This window comes from Ailuropoda melanoleuca, unplaced genomic scaffold (genome assembly GCF_002007445.2).
Source record: "Ailuropoda melanoleuca isolate Jingjing unplaced genomic scaffold, ASM200744v2 unplaced-scaffold10548, whole genome shotgun sequence".
Classification (NCBI taxonomy): domain Eukaryota; kingdom Metazoa; phylum Chordata; class Mammalia; order Carnivora; family Ursidae; genus Ailuropoda; species Ailuropoda melanoleuca.
The window spans coordinates 1-8,724 of record NW_023178891.1 but is presented as its reverse complement, the minus strand read 5'-3'; the positions used below and the strand labels follow the sequence as shown (position 1 = coordinate 8,724).

The 8,724-nt window shown below is 54.0% G+C and overlaps 1 long non-coding RNA gene across 1 annotated transcript; it reads left to right on the top strand.

Moving 5' to 3' along the window:
* The first annotated feature begins 212 nt into the window (after positions 1-212).
* On the top strand, positions 213-4,758 carry LOC117797644. Its single transcript, XR_004622633.1, has 4 exons — positions 213-268; positions 1,304-1,357; positions 2,731-2,784; positions 4,713-4,758. It is a non-coding gene; the product is annotated as an uncharacterized LOC117797644 (long non-coding RNA).
* The last annotated feature ends 3,966 nt before the right edge of the window (positions 4,759-8,724 follow it).

The window sequence follows — 8,724 nt, the reverse complement described above, 5'->3', positions numbered from 1 at the left end:
GTGCTTTGGGTGTGTGACACTGAGCCCGGAGCAAGGAAGGGCCACACTGTGAGTTAGGGGAGAGGCGTGGACCTGGCAGGTGCATATGGACCCCTGGGGGTCTTGTTAAAATGTGGACCCCAACCTATGCGGTAGGTTGCCAGTGAAGCCTGAGACTCTGCATTCCCTGTGCTCTTTATCCTGCACTGACCAGTGCTCTCTCTCTCTGCCGTAGGGTTCCCTGGGCCTGCCCGGTCCCCCTGGAAGAGACGGCAGCAAAGGCATGCGGGTACGTCTGCTCCCACTGTCCTCCCCACTGGCAGCCCCCTGATCAGAGCCCATGTCCTTGAGTGGGGCGGCCTCTGCCAGGGGCCAGGTGTGAGCTGGGGCTCATGTGTACTGCGACCTTCCCAGGTCCCCAGAGGTCAGCCTAATCATATTAGCGACAGCAGCTGCAGCTATAGCCACGGGCACTGCCTGCGAGCCCTTGCAGGCGAGTTTCTCACTCAGCTGACAAGCAGTTCTGCATGGGAGGTCTTTGTTGTCCTGGAGCCCAGGCCTGGAGTGAAGTCCAGGCCCAAAGTGGGGGATTCGCCCAGGTCTCTAGTTCATAGCTTGAGGAGTCGGGGAGGGACCTAAGCAGCACCCCGTCCCCTGCATGTGGCCCCCAGCCTCCCTCTTATCAGCTCCCCGACTCCACCTTTCCATTCCTGCCTCTGAGTTAGAACATGCTCCAGAAAACCAGACCGAAAGGGATCAACTTGGGCAGGCCAGGCTACTCCAGCGTGAAGGGATCGTCCTCACCAGGAACCCAAGGGAGGTCGGTTCTGGGTGTTCCCTTGGTGGTGTTCACCACGTGTGGGCAGGCCTCGGAGTGGGAGCCTTGACCACGATCACCTCCTACGTCCTCAGCCTTTCGCACCCCAGGACAGGAGGCCTGCTTGGAGACCAGGAGAGAAAGGGGGGCTCCATACTCTGCAGATGCTCTCTCGCTCCCCCCCAGATGGCCAGGCCCCTCCATGAAGAAGGCCCTCCTTGTCACTCCAGTCACTCTGTTTTCTCCGCTGTTGTGTCTGAATCTAGTTCTGCTGACCTCGAGCAGCAGGAGTGAGGAGGGTTGAGCTGTGCCCCTTGCAATGAAGACCAGCACCTTGGCTCACGGGGCGTCTCCAAGGGCAGACTGGGTCTCCTTTCACGGGTGGTTACCTTGTGTCTGTGATGGGTTTTGAGTTCCAGACGCGATGTCCCCGAGGCTTTGGGCTGCGCTGGCGTGCCCGGGCCTGTGTCCCACTGGGTTCTGACCAGCACTGTGTTGTGTGTGCAGGGGGAGCCAGGAGAGCCGGGAGAGCCGGGGCTGCCGGGCGAGGTGGGCATGCGGGTAAGTGTCGCTTCCCTCCGATGTTTCCCGGGGATAAATCTTGGTGCAAAACCTTGCTTTAGGTGTAGAGTAGACGTGCGTGACGTCCCCACCCACGCTTCCCATGTAACTGCACGCACGCTTGGGTGTCATAGCCTCACATACGACACCCGTTCTCTTCATCGATGCATTTCCTTCCATGATATGGGTGCCTCATAACCTACGTAACCTTCTTATTATGGCCCTAAATGATGTTTCTAATTTCATTTTTCACTAAAATCAAGACAGCAGTAAATGCATACGGGGTGTGTGTGTGTGTGTGTGTGTGTGTAAAAAAAAAAAAAAAAAAAAAAAAATGTGTGTATGTGTGTATATGTGTGTATGCGTGTATATGTGTGTATGTGTATATGCGTGTATGTGTGTATGCATGTATATGTGTGTATGCGTGTATGTGTGGATGCATGTATATGTGTGTGCGTGTATGTGTGTGCGTGTATACATGTGTGTGCGTGTGTATGTGTGTATATACGTGTGTGTATGTGTGTGTGCGTGTATGTGTGTGTATGTGTGTGTGTGTGTATGTGTGTATATGTGTGTGCATGTATATGTGTGTATACGTGTGTGTATGTGTGTATATGTGTGTGTATATGTGTGTGTGCGTGTATATGTGTGTGCGTGTATATGTGTGTATGTGTGTGTATGTGTGTATATGTGTGTATGTGTGTATGCGTGCGTATATGTGTGCGTGTGTATGCGTGTATATGTGTGTATGCATGTATGTGTGTGTGTGTGTGTGTGTGTGTGTGTGCACTTTTTGCGTACTGAGGCTTATTTCAATAGAATAGAGCACCAAAATTGGGATACCTTTGACTGAAGAAATGCACATTCTAATTTTAATAGATTTTAAGAGACATTTCCACATTGCTGCTTCGAGTCCACAGCATCTGAGGGTCCAGGCAGCAGACGAGCCTCAGGGCTCAGCAGCCCGCTTTGGGCCTCGTCAGGACTTGTCCAGGCCCCTCTGGCCCTCGGGCAGAGTGTGAATGAGGAGCTGCAGGAATCCCGCAGTTTGCTCAGAAGCTGGGCACAGATCCTGGCCGGATCATGGGAAGGCCACGGGGCGCAGGGCAAGTGGAAATGGAAATTGTTGCACTGGCCTCATTATAGCTCGGAGGCAACACATTCTAGCTTCTCCTTGAACTTGAGCAGGTGGGGGTGAGAATCATGGTGACACTTGCTCTCCCCGCAGGGGGTGGCATGAACTCTAAGTAGAACAGGGACAGCACGTGGCAGGGGAGAAGCAGGGGTCTCTGGGTGTTGCCTCTGCCCCCGCCTCTCCTTCCCCTGCCTCTCCTTCCCCTGCCCACACCTTTCTTGTGCACACTCTTCCACAGGGATTCCAAGGACCACCTGGCCTCTCCGGGCCTCCTGGACACATTGGAGCTCCTGTAAGTAAAGGCAAGCCTCGGGAAGGGGTCCTGTTCCCTTCTGCAGGGATTGCGACCGGGCCCCCTGACACATGGCCCTCCCGTGTCTGTACACGGAGGACCCACTGCCTTGCGCGTATCACGTATCGGTGGCAATGAAGTGTTGGTGTCTCTTCCTAGGCCAGAAATGCTGAAATGTTATGGCACTTGGGAACCTCCTGGAGATCGAGTTTAAATGCACATTCCCAGGACCCCCTTCCTAGACAGGGATGCAGCAGCTTGGTTGAAGTCTGGGAATCGCATTTTGACCCCGCAGCCCAGGTGTTTCTGACACCTGACCAAAAGAAGCCATTTTTACTAGCCTGTCCAGGCCGCCAGTCGAGAAGGGTGTGGAGTCTGTTAATCCCCAGCCCCTAGAACAGTGCCAGACCCGTGATGCGTGGTCAGTAACCGCGTGCCCCTCAGAGTAAGTGACAAGCAAATAGACGTGTGTGTAAGGAGCAAAGCGGCTTCTTGGGTGTCTGACCCTGTGTTTGGTTCTCATTAAGAGATTTGAGATTATCTCCAAATGAAAGGAGCAGCGTAAAAGCTCATTTTCAAGTGAGTCAGCCTGCACTGACTTGGGGAGGGCATTTAACACCTCCGATCTCTGTGTGTCTGGCCAAGATATTTGGATGGAATTAAAATGGCAAGGATGTCCAGCTCCCTCCAGGGACCTGGGGGTCCACAGAGCCTCTGCCCCTGCCCTCTGGGATAGCGGCGTGTGGAGCTGGCCCTGTGCCTCTTCTCCAGGGACAAGGGTGTAGGTATTATTCCTCGAATCAGTAAGTGGGCTTGGGCAGGCTCCGTCCTCTTAGCATATTCTGCACAGAATGTCCAAGGGTCCTCTTTTGGGAAAGGAGAGGAGAGGGGGTGTTCCCATAGTAACGCAAGACGTGTTCAGACCTCTGCAGCAGGGCTGTGCATTGAGCTGTTGGCTTGGCCCTCAAGCCTGCCCGGGAGCAGCTGTGGTGTCCTGCACAGGCGCTGGTGGCCCTGGCATCTTGCTCCATACCCTATACGTGGCAGAAGAGCAGGGCATGCGTGTGTCCTTCTCTGCGCCTGCATGTCAGTGGGGGGCAGTAGCATAGGCCACACTCGCACAAGGTTCTTGTGCCAACCAGTGATGGATGCAGTCATGCTCTGACTCATTGATTCATTCAGCAAGCACTCGTGAACATCAAATGGCAGGCATGTTCCAGACTGTGGGGACGCCATATTGAAGGAATGAAGGCACCGCCCTCAGGGGGCTCCTGTTCTCCTTAGGGGAGGCAGAGAATGTGTCACATGGGGCTTTAGTGCTGGGAGAACAGTAAAGCGTGGTAAAGGGGATAGTGGCTGTGGGCAGGGTGGGGGGTAGTGATTGCATTTAGATCCTGTGGTCAAAGAAGCCCATACCTTGGCTGACACTTGTGCAGCTCTGCTCAGAGTGGAGGGAGAGCCTAGCATAGGATCTGGGTGCTGCTCCCGACCAAGGTGGAGTGGCTGCAGGGCAGGGCAGGAGCCCTCTCCCCAGAGGAGGTGGAGGAAGCCAGATTAAAGGCACCCAGGTTTCATGATATGGATGTCATGATCACGAAGGGATTTCAGGTTCTGCGTGGTGGGGGGACTGACTCCAAAGCTCCGTTACTACCACTGGCCAGGTAAGCTCAGGGGCCAGGGGATGTTCAAGCCTCGCCAGGAAGACCTGGGTAATCTGAGCCAGAGACCAGCCCCAAGAGCTCACCTCGCACCCCAGTGGGAGTCTTAGCTGCCCAGACCTGGGGGAGGAGCACAGGCAGCTGTGCAGAGAGAGAGTCCTGGGAGACGGATCTCCGCCGCCTTCCTAGGCAGGCTGTCCGAGGGCCCTCGACCTTCAGAACAGAGAAGCTGGACTGACATGTGTTCCTGCTCTTCCCCTCTCCCTGCAGGGTCTCCAAGGAGAACGGGGTGAAAAGGGAAACCGAGGAGAAAAGGTATTTACGTCTGCCTCAACTTGTCACCGCAGTGTTCCATGGGAAAGAGGAGGAGGGTGCCTGGGACTGTCTGCTCTGTGCCTGCTGTGGGTACTCATGTGTGTGCGTGCACACGGGTGCCCGTGTGTGTGTGTGCAGGAAGTCTGTGTGTGCTGCTTTGCGTGCATACGTGGTGGGCAAGGTCCAGTGCAGATGGGGCATTAATTTCCCAGCCTAAATGTAAGCTCTGGGCCAGAAGGGCACGGACTTAGCTCCAGCAGGCATTGCAGCCCCTCACACAGAGAGAGTTTAGGGTTTCCAGGCTAGCGGAGTGGGGAGGGGGTGGTAGAGGGGTGGGTATTGACAGAGTCTGAACTGGGACTCAGAAAGTCCTGGTTGATGCTCTTGGGCTCACATCTCACTTGGCAATTAAATAACTTTCGTGCTCCTCGATTTGCCAAAGCGAGGGTACATGGTGACAGCTGTGTTGGGGACCCACATTTGGCCTCACTCACCAGGCATTAGGAACTGACCCACACTGAGGCTCTGGGGTGCAGACTGCCATAGTGGCTGGCATGTTTGAGGAGGGCTGGGGGGGGTCACCATTCCTTCATAATATACACCAGCGTACGACAGGGTGACCCTCAGACCAGACCCTTCCACATGTGCTCCTGTCGTCGGTGGCTCAGGGCTCAGCATGGGGGGAACAGACCGCAGACCCCTCCTCCTGTCCACACGGCTGCGGCCACTGCGTTCTCGGAAGCCTCTCCCCCAGCCCATCCTTCTGGTCTAGAGCTGGAACACGGCCCTCCCAAGCCGAGTCACGTTCCAGATGGTTTTTCAGAGTCTTCCTACTCTGTCCTCAGTGGTGCGTGTTCCGCTCATCTTACAAGAAGTTTTGAAGTTATTATTTTAAATTTATATCAATATATTTAGAAAATAGTAAAAACTAGCCTGTAATCCCTCCATCCTGACGTAACTATGGGAGCGCTTTGGCCCGTTTTCTGTAGGACTTGTTCTTCGCCATCTGATTTCGTTTCACATAGACACACAGAATCTGTTCTGCCTATTGTCCCCACACGCGGTAGAGTTTTTATGATGAATTTTACGTGGCTGCACACCGTTCTGGTGCACGAACAGCCCAAGATTTATGAGTTCATCCCCCTGTTATCGATCACTTTGGGTTGTTCCCAGTTTTTCATGATTCAAAATAATGCTTGGGTAAATATTTTTAAACTGACCACTATACGTATTTATTTAGTTTTCAAATTTAGGTTTATTTCCTTAGGCTGTTTTCTGGGCAGTGAGAGTACCAGGCAAGAGCATGAACTTGCGTGTGGCTCACTCTGCCACGTTGTTTTCCAAAGGTTCTTCAGAATCAAGGGAGGCCGGGGCTAGTGTGGTATCCCACCACAGTCTCCAAAGCATGATTTCTGTTTGCAGGTTAAATTTTAATCGTCGTAACTTAAAAAGTGAAATCACTTATCCCATGGTCATTGGGATTTGCATCTCCTGGATCTTTGGAGAGTTTTAACGTGCTCCTGCAAATTGGTTTACCAGATCTCCTTTCTGCAGCTCTTTGCCCCTGTCTTTACATTGGGGGCCTTCAAGGTGGCGTTCGGAATAACTGGGGATTTAGACACGGGGTAACATGGCTTGATGGGCAGCTGGTACTCGAGAGAACAAGAGCAGGTTGGGCTGAAAACAGCAAGAGGGGAGCTCAGGCTTGGAGTCCAGAGTGCATGGGGAGCTCAGCATCGGTTCTGGATGAAAGCCCAGGGCTATGGAGTTCTGCCTTGGCTGTCACCCGAGGGCACAGTCAGAGACCCAGGTCTGTGCCCTGGTCTGGGGTTCAAAACAGGCCTCCACCTGCAGTCTCCCTCGAGCTCCTGCTGAGGACTGTCCACTTCAGTGCCCCGAGGACCCCTGCAGTTTTCACCCGGACTGGTCATTTGAATCAGAGTCATCTGCCTTTCCCACATGCACACGTAGACCCCTCGCACCTTGGGCACAGCGCTCGCACCATATTCATCTCTGCGTCCTCACTCTCTGGGGGAGCATCTGCCACCAAGCATACGGCCGGTCCTCCTCCATGGACACGTTGGTGTGGCACTGGGCTTCAGTGCAGAGCAATGCAGGAACCAGGATTGATCTGAGGTTACAGAAGACCTTCCCTAGCAGGTGGGTGACCTTGAGCTTTTTGGGAGAATGTGCAGGATAGATCTGGAAGGTGCATTTTAGCTCTCAGGCTTAGGTGATGTCGCAGGAGTGGATGGTGAACGGGCTGCTGCACGTACGTCGTGTCAGCTAGGAAATGCCACAGACGGAAGGCGCTGGGTCCCCGGAGCAGGAACGTAAAACCGTCCGAAAGATGCTTTCCTAAGCTTCCTGGTTGCCGCAGCTCCAGCTGCAGTTCTGGGGACCAGTGAATTTGGGTTTCCCAGGGTCTCAGTGAAGGCTGCAGTACACGCAGAGGACTGAGGACTCTTCACAGAGCCAGCTCTGCTGCTTACGGGCTGGGACAGCCGCTGGATTGACGAGAGCTTTGTTTGCTCGTCTGCAGAGTGGAAATACTCATGTCTTCCCTGAAGCTCGCTGCAAGTTTGGACAAGATAACAGAAGCAATGTGTCCAGTGCATAACCAACATTTCCATGCATCCTTCCTTTCCCTGCCTGCGTTTCAGGGGCACATTGGTCTGTGCACACTCAGTGCTTTGTTCTTGCCGAACCTTGGCTGGAAAGCCACCTCTTTTCCCTGGGGCAGCATCAGCGTGCTTCTCCAGCAAGCTTTTGGAGCCTTGTGTTAAGACTTGTGTCCAGCCAAGAAATGGTGCATTTCCATCAAAATCCTAAATTATCTGATCTGGAATTGACCACAGAGAAGCCTGGAGAGCTCTACTATTTTCAGATGGGGAAACTGAGCCCAGAGGCTGTTTCCTGATGCCATGTGGCCCATTATAAAGACAGCAGGGGCTGGAAAGGTCTCATTCCCAGCGTGGGCCTTCCCCTCCGTGGCACAGCAGGTCTGAAGTGTTACCAGAAACGCGGGGCAAGGGTTATTCCCCTGAACAGCCCTGCCCCCTGCAGGTGTCCCCTTACAGGGAAGCTCAGGAAGTGGAGGGCCACCTCCAGGTGAGGCCAGGAGGGGGTGTCCGGCAACTGTCCCCATTGGCTCTTGTCTCCAGGCTGCTCCGGAGGGCTCATGGGGCATAGAGGAAGCCCTGCAGGTTGTTCTGCAGCCTGCCTGCCTGGGCTTGACTCCAGCTCTGGGCTCTGCAAACAGTGTTACCTTTGGAGAGCTATTTAACATCAGTGCTAAGAGTAACTGTATTACATAAGGCTACGTAGGGTCAGCTGAGTTAGTATTATAAAATGGATAGAAGAGTCCTGGGGGACATTTGCTGTATGCAGAGGGTGAGGAGACAGAGAGAGTCAGAGACAGAGAGACAGGGAAAAATACAGAGAGGGAGGGGGAAGGGTGAGCCTGGGCTCTGCTGGCTCAGCTTTGGGTATGTTTCTGACTTCCTTGCTAACTTTCTGGGTAGCTCTGAGGAGAGCTGGTCCCTTCTCTGCACCTTTACTTTCCCATCTGTCAAGACGCCTGGACTACATCATCTCTCAGGCTCCTTTCCAGTTCTTACATCTGATGGGTACTTAAAACCGTTTATTTTCTCGCAGGCCTCTCTGATTTCTTACCTCAGCAAGAAGGAAGTTTCCATCTCCCTCTGAGACAGGCCCATTGGTACCCTGGCCTTGCCCAGCTTGGAGGCAGGCCACAGAGAGCCAGTGTCCATCCATTACCTAGCCCGCCTCCAGACAGTGGCATGGCAGGGTGCAGGTTGTAAGGCGGGGGACAGTCCTTGCTTGAAGCATCTTGCGGAATATGTCTCTGCAGGCATAGAAGAGGTGGGGGCTCTGCAGGCATGAGGCCATCCTGGCGATTGAGGGGCAGTAGAGCCCGAGTGGCCTGTGCAGGGCTGCTGAGCTT